Source organism: Oratosquilla oratoria, chromosome 7 (assembly GCF_046742065.1).
Source record: "Oratosquilla oratoria isolate Oo_2021 chromosome 7, ASM4674206v1, whole genome shotgun sequence".
NCBI classification, from domain to species: domain Eukaryota; kingdom Metazoa; phylum Arthropoda; class Malacostraca; order Stomatopoda; family Squillidae; genus Oratosquilla; species Oratosquilla oratoria.
In genome coordinates this window covers 18145112-18152611 of record NC_134783.1, presented here as the reverse complement: position 1 = coordinate 18152611, position 7500 = coordinate 18145112, and positions in this window count along the sequence as shown.

Below are 7500 nucleotides of genomic sequence, written 5' to 3'. Positions count from 1 at the left end.
GCTATAGGAAAGGGGAAGGATGTTTTTTGGGCTTTTATGGATCTGGAAAAGGCTTATGATAGGGTAGACAGAAAGGCACTGTGGGAGGTTATGCAGATTTATGGGATAGGAGGAAAGCTTTTGGGAGCTGTCAAGAGTTTTTATGTGAGTAGTAGAGCATGTGTTAGGATTGGAAATGGAGAGAGTGAGTGGTTTGAAGTAAAGGTGGGACTTCGTCAAGGATGCGTTATGTCGCCCTGGCTGTTCAACTTATACATGGATGGGGTGGTGCGAGAGGTGAATGCTAGGGTAGTGAGTCAGGGATTGGAGATGGTTAAAGAAAATGGAGAAAAGTGGGAGGTGAGCCAGCTGTTGTTTGCAGACGACACTGCGCTTGTTGCAGGGTCAGAGGAGGGATTGAGGAAGCTGGTGGCAGAGTTTGGGAGAGTATGTGATAGAAGAAAGCTAAAGATAAATGTGGGTAAAAGTAAGGTGATGAGATGTACAAGGGGTGAAAGTGGCAGTAGACTGGAAGTGAACATTAAGGGAGAGCGACTGGAGGAAGTGGATAGTTTTAGATACTTGGGTGCAAGTGTAGCAGGAAAAGGTGGAGTGAAGGTGGAGGTAGAATGTAGATTGAGAGAAGCGAGTAAATGCCTTGGTGGTTTGAAGAGTGTAATGAGGAATAGACATTTGGGAAGGGATGCGAAGAGGAGACTGTATGAAGGAGTGATTGTGCCAACAGCACTGTATGGGGCAGAAACGTGGAACATAAGAGAAGAAGAGAGAAGGAGTTTGAATGTGTTTGAGATGAGGTGTCTGAGAAGTATGGTGGGGGTTACTAGGCTAGATAGAGTGAGAAATGAGGAAGTGAGGAGGAGAACAGGGGTGAAAAAGGATTTGGGAGATAGGGTTGATGAAAGAATATTAGGATGGTTTGGACACATGGAAAGAATGAGTGAAGAAAGACTAGTAAAAGAGGTATGGAAGGCAGATGTGGAGGGAGTGAACATGAGGGGACGTCCTAGGATGAGGTGGATGGATGGGGTGAAGGGGGCTTTGGGGAAGAGGGGAATGTCTGTTGAGGAAGGAAGGGAGAGGACGGAAGACAGAGGTGAGTGGAGAATGGTTGTATATGGATGATGTTGTGACTGCATGAGGAGGAATGGGCGGGGGGGTGGGGGGTGGGGTAGTATGTGTGAGTAAATTTTGACGCAGCCCGAAGGGATTTCTCCCCGTCCTCTCCTTATATGCAAAGGGGGACGGAGAGGGGGGGTCGCCGATTAAATGAAGCGGCCTTGCTGTGGATGTACTGTGTCTTGCGACACTGCTTCTGACCCAGGGCGGTGGGCAGGGTGCAGGGATGACCCGTCATCCAGGAGGTGCTCAGATGAGAGGAAGGGTGGGAGGGGTGTGGAGTGTATTCAGGGATGAAATGGGTGGGAGTGTTTTTATGCCTTTCCCTTTTTGGCTACCTCCCTTGGAAGGGGGAAAAAGCCTTGGTATATGTATGTATGTATTATTATTATTATTATTATTATTATTATTATTATTATTATTATTATTATTATTATTATTATTATTATTATTATTATTATTATTATTATTATTATTATTATTATTATTATTATTATTATTATTATTATTATTATTATTATTATTATTATTATTATTATTATTGTTATTATTATTATTATTATTATTGTTATTTATTATTATCATTAACATTATCATTATTATTAATATAATTATTATTATTATTATTATTATTATTATTATTATTATTATTATTATTATTATTATTATTATTATTATTATTATTATTATTATTATTATTATTATTATTATTATTATTATTATTATTATTATTATTATTATCATTATTATTATTATTATTATTATTATTATTATTATTATTATAATTATCATTATCATTATCATTGTTATTATTATTATTATTATTATTGTTATTATTATTATTGTTATTGTTATTATTATTATTGTTATTGTTGTTGTTGTAGTTGTAGTTGTTGTTGTTGTTGTTGTTGTTGTTGTTGTTGTTGTTGTTGTTGTTGTTGTTGTTGTTGTTGTTGTTGTTGTTGTTGTTGTTGTTGTTGTACCACCGCTATTACTATTATAATATCTTTTCATCATTATTACTATTATCATCATTGTTGATATATCATAATGTATTTTTGAACTTGTGTTATTGAGGACAAATGCGTCCCAATGCGTATCGGAAGAATACAGATACATCTCATTAATTTTTACATTTATACAATTTTGCGTTCCTCAGTCATTTTCATAAGAGAAACGCTCTATAACAAATCACATGAGTACTCATCAACAAAAGAAATATTCGTATCATCATGATATACCATGCGTCAGTCCGGTTGTCCACGTCATTGCACGTAAGACACACAAAATCGACCTCAAACACAGATATTAAGCCAATCGCATGTTTCGATCGTTTAATCCCATCATCTCGGTGACGTACCCTACAGATTCGGATGCCGATATCACCTGAAGACCTTCTGTAAGGGGAACATAAGGACTAAAATGCTCCATGCATTCCATACCGAGAATCTTCTAAGTATGACACCGTAATGAAAAAGTTAAATTCTTGATTTTTTTTTTTCTTTCTCAGATCATGCACGAGATGAGTCATTTTCATATACGTACGCTTATTTGTAGTAAAAAGGTCATTTATGATATACTATCACTCGTGTATACAAACAGTTCTCTTGGAGAACTAGAATTGGGAAAATCTTCAATATTCGGAACAAAAGTTTCAAAATCTGGAAGATTCCGGACACCAAAATAACTTTGATCTTCAACTAAAGATCCGAAAACCCTTTTCTATCTGATTACATTATTAGAACTTCCCAGTGGAGAGAACCTGTATAAAACGAAAATCAGCAGAGCTGGGCGCGTTCCTCTATGCGTTCCTTTGTGCGTTCTAAGATGCGTTCCTCTGTGCGTTTCGCCATAGTTTGGCCGCGGTTAGCGCTTCCAAACTACTGAAGCTGAAGAGACAGGTTCATACCGAAATAAAAGTCCGGTAGGCCACATACTATACCAAAAAAAGATATCGTAGGCCACATAGGAACGCACCGAGGAACGCGCTCAGCTCTGAAAATTAGTTCCAAGTTATTCGTGAATGATGATGAACGAGACTCGTTTATATTCACGCCACAACCAACATAGACACACAAGATGGTGGTGAGGAGCCTACGCCCTTGAACGCGTACCTGCGGCCGAAGCCGCCACCCTGTGCGCTTTGGGGACTGTTGGGTCAGGTAACAGTTGCTACTGGGAATCGGAGAGCAGTGCGGGATTCGAAACCACGACTAAATGAAATCGAGACCAGCACGCTTGCGATTACGCCACTAGCGCACAAGTGAAGTAAGCAAAGTGACGTCTAACCTCAAACGTATGAATTTGCACCAAACAACTCCATTTGGCTAGATCAAATGGTTTCAATTTAGCCAGAATAAACTAAGGACACCATCGTCTCTAAGGGGCTACTGGAATCTTTCAATTTCTTTATCACTGCAACCTTCCCTCTGCTAAATAAAGCCTTACGGCGTTGGAATCAAGTCTTCTCTCACCGATGGTGGTGTTGTTAGAGTGTCTGGACGTGCAGCCCCGTCTCCCTGAGGAACCCAATGGCTGGAACAGGATTTTCCCACTAATCCCTTGTAGGAAATATGCTGTGTTGTTGGCGTGCATGATTGTGTACAATGCAGTCTTGTATAGTGTGTTGCATAGTATGGGGTGAAGCGTTGCCTGTTTGTGTTGATGAGTCTACTGTTACTGCTTTTGTTTGTACTGTTGCTTGTGGTGTTGTTATTGTTGTATATGTTGTTGATGTTGTTGTTGATGCTGTTGTTACTGTTGTTGCTTCTACAGTTGTTGTTGTTGGTGGTGGGGATTTATTGCTGTGTATGTTGTTGATGCTGTTATTGTGCCTTTTGTTGCTGTTATTGTTTTTGTTGGTGGTGGTGTTATTGCTGTATGTTGTTGCGGCTGTTACAGTTATTATTGTTGTTGTTATTATTATTGTTGCTTTTGTTTAGCTCCTAAGGTAAATGTGACAAATCTGGTCCCACAGGCTACAGGTCAGATTCCTAAGTCTCGGCTCTCATTCCTGTTCACATTAATTTTGTCAAGTCTTCAGGAAGGGACCACTTGGGTCACCCTCCTCGTAACCAATCCTAGGGGTGGCCACATCTGCCATCAGAATATCCTTTAGGACTCGTCACCTTACTAAATAGGTTCAGACGTACAGTATTACCAAGTTGCATGTCATTCCTTGCTCACAGTCACGCAAGCAAACACAGTTGTATGTCACTTAACACGCAACATATGCATGCACTTGCGTCTTGGTTCTTAAAAACACACAAATAAACGTTTATCTGCACGCCATCTCAAGCGCTTTATGTCATTTTAGTGACAACCAATCAATCAATCATCTGTTGACTCAAGTTTTCTTTTCTTATGGTAATTTGCGGTTCCCTGGTAGTCAGTTGGGTCTTCCTATTGAACTCTCCGGGAAGAAATGTTAGTCAGGTGTCTGTTTTGTACGCGCGTAGGATCACTGTTATGTCACTGGTAGTCAGAATGACGAGGTCAATAGCTGACTGTAACTAATCAGTTATCTTATCAAGTTAGGCAAATGACATAGATAAATGAATGAACGAATAAAGAGATAAGCAATCAAATAGGTAAAACAAAAAACAAATAGTTGTATGTAAGTGGCAGTTACATAGCCGACAAGTGTATTAAAAGAGAAAACACCATATATGGAAGGTACTTTTATTAGTACTGCATTCGATTGTAAGAGCTTTACCAAATACATGACAGATCTGTAACGTCGTATTAATAAAGGCTTCCTTACGTGGTGGTTCTCTTGATAAACAAATAGACAATATACAACTACGTAGAAAAATAAATGAAAAGTAAAATAGATGAAGTAATGGATAAATAAAAATTGGTTAAATAGACAAACAAATGAATAAATGAATAAGTGAATGAATGAATGAATTGATAAATGAATAAATGAATAAATTAGTGAAAAATTAATAGATAAACAGATGAATAAATTAGTAAAAAAAAATTAATAGATAAATAGATGAATAAGTGAATAAATAAATAAATAAATAAAAACAAACAGATAAGCAGATAAATAAATAAAAATATAAACACAAACATATAAATGAATAAATAAACAAACAAATAAGTAATTAGATAAATAACGAACAAATGAATTGATAAATGTGAACAAACAAATAATATATAAATAAACAAATAAACAAATTGATGAATAGATATATGAATAAACAAATAAATGAAAAAACAGAGAAACGATTGAATGGATTATACAAGTAAATAGATAGATAAATGAATAAATTGATCAAATTATTAGTAAATGAAATTGAAAAATCACCGGTCCGGTCCGGGGACCAAAACCCAGTCATTTTGGGTCGTACTACACCATAAGGTTGAGGCCTGAACAACGGGAGATGATCCTTCACGACACCCTTTCTTCTGAACCACAACGTACAGGTATTCATTGTTATTACACGTTTCCTGTGCTTCATATGCCTTCGTTATGAGCTAAAACGTTTGTCGGTGCGCCATTGCAACCTATTGTTACCCATTGTCGCCACGTCCGGCTGGAGGTACTTTGCTATGGAAAAAGTTGCAAATCGCAGGAACTGGTCTCAATTCTATTGAACAGTAATTTTTTTGTCGATTTGATGGAAAAGTCAATATGGATTTTTGTGTCATATCCGTGTTGTCATTGACATGAGACAAATGTCCTTGATGATATTTTTTTTCGACCTGTCACATCAACTGACACGTTAAGTGATCATTGTTATAGTTACTATACTCAGACTATTTTATGATTCAAAATTGGCCTGAAGCTGTACTACAACAGAGCAATATTATATTTGTATTCCTGTACCAACATATACAAGTCCTTGAAAATTTTAAACAATATAAAGTTTTATATAACTACAGTCATTTATAATATCTAACGTACAATTTTCCAAAGATGTACTATTGGTGAGAAAATACATTTTAAAATATCTTGTATAATGTAAACAAATACGTGGAAAACTATTGTTATAAATTAGTTTTCAACAGCAATTAAGTGTCCTCCTGTTGATTTCCGTGGCAAGCCACAGTGAATCGTTTTTCAATCAATTCTACTCAAAACAATCAATACCATACATTCTATCAAGAAGCCAAACAATTTATTGTACCTAATGTTCCATATCACGAGATGATTATATCAAATGATGTGAACTCATTCTTATAAAGTTTCATAATCGATGTGTGCTTAAAATATAAGTCTGTGCTCATAATTAAGTGACCCATCTTATTTGCCAAATATTATTGAATGTTAACTTGTGTGATTCTGTGTCAGTATCCTATCGTACTGGATGGCATTTTTCTTTTTATTGTCTCCGTCGCCAGACTCTCTATGGTGTCTCTCCAAGGGTTTAGTAAATTACCATACGAAGACAGGCTTAGCCACCTTAACTTACATTCTCTGGAAAGACGAAGAGTGCGGGGTGATCAAATAGAGGTATTCAAATGGGTGAAAGGTTTTAACAAGGGTGATGCAGACAAAGCCATCATATTAAGACAGAAGGACAGGACCTGTAGTAATGGATCTGAATTTGACAAATTTAGGTTTAAGAATAAAATAGGCAAGAACTAGTTTACCAACAGAGTGGTAAGGGACATGGAGCTGCCTAGTGTAGGCCTTAATGAGTTATCACACCGGGGATATTTTTCATTCGACTGTTGGAGCCGATTTGCAGCCTGTAGCTTTTGAGAAGGAGTCTTATTTGCTTGAAGAAAAAAATTCTCCAGCATGTTAATTGACATTCTACATGTTTTTGTTGAGATAACAAAATAGTTTTCCAGTGATTTTATGGTGTAAACCATTCTGGAGATGGGAGGTACTACCGATTAATCTGAGGTTGGGGGAACAATAGTGTAGTGTATAACCCCTCTGTGGTTTCTTAGTCTCCTCCATTCTTATGTTCTTCTGTTCTTAATGAAGGTGATGGACTATCTCAACTGTCTCCTTCTAAGTAGTAATTTTCTATCTATTTCCCGCTGATGTCAGGTGATTTCTTTCATCTCCATGGCAACCTTTCAGTCGTTTCTTAGTCTCCTCCGTTCTTATGTTTTCCTGTTCTTAATGAAGGTGATGCACTATTTCAAATGCCTTCCGAGTATTACTTTTCTATCTATTACCTCTGAGGTCAGGCGATTTCTTTCATCTCCATGGCAACCCTTCAGTGGTTTCTTACAGTCTTCTCCATTCTTATGTTTTTCTGTTCTTAATGAAGGTGATGGACTATCTCAAATGCCTTCCGAGTAGTACTTTTCTATCTATTTCGCGCTGATGTCAGGTGATTTCCTTCATCTCCATGGCAACCTTTCAGTGGTTTCTTAGTCTCCTCCGTTCTTATGTTCTTCTGTTCTTAATAAAGGTGA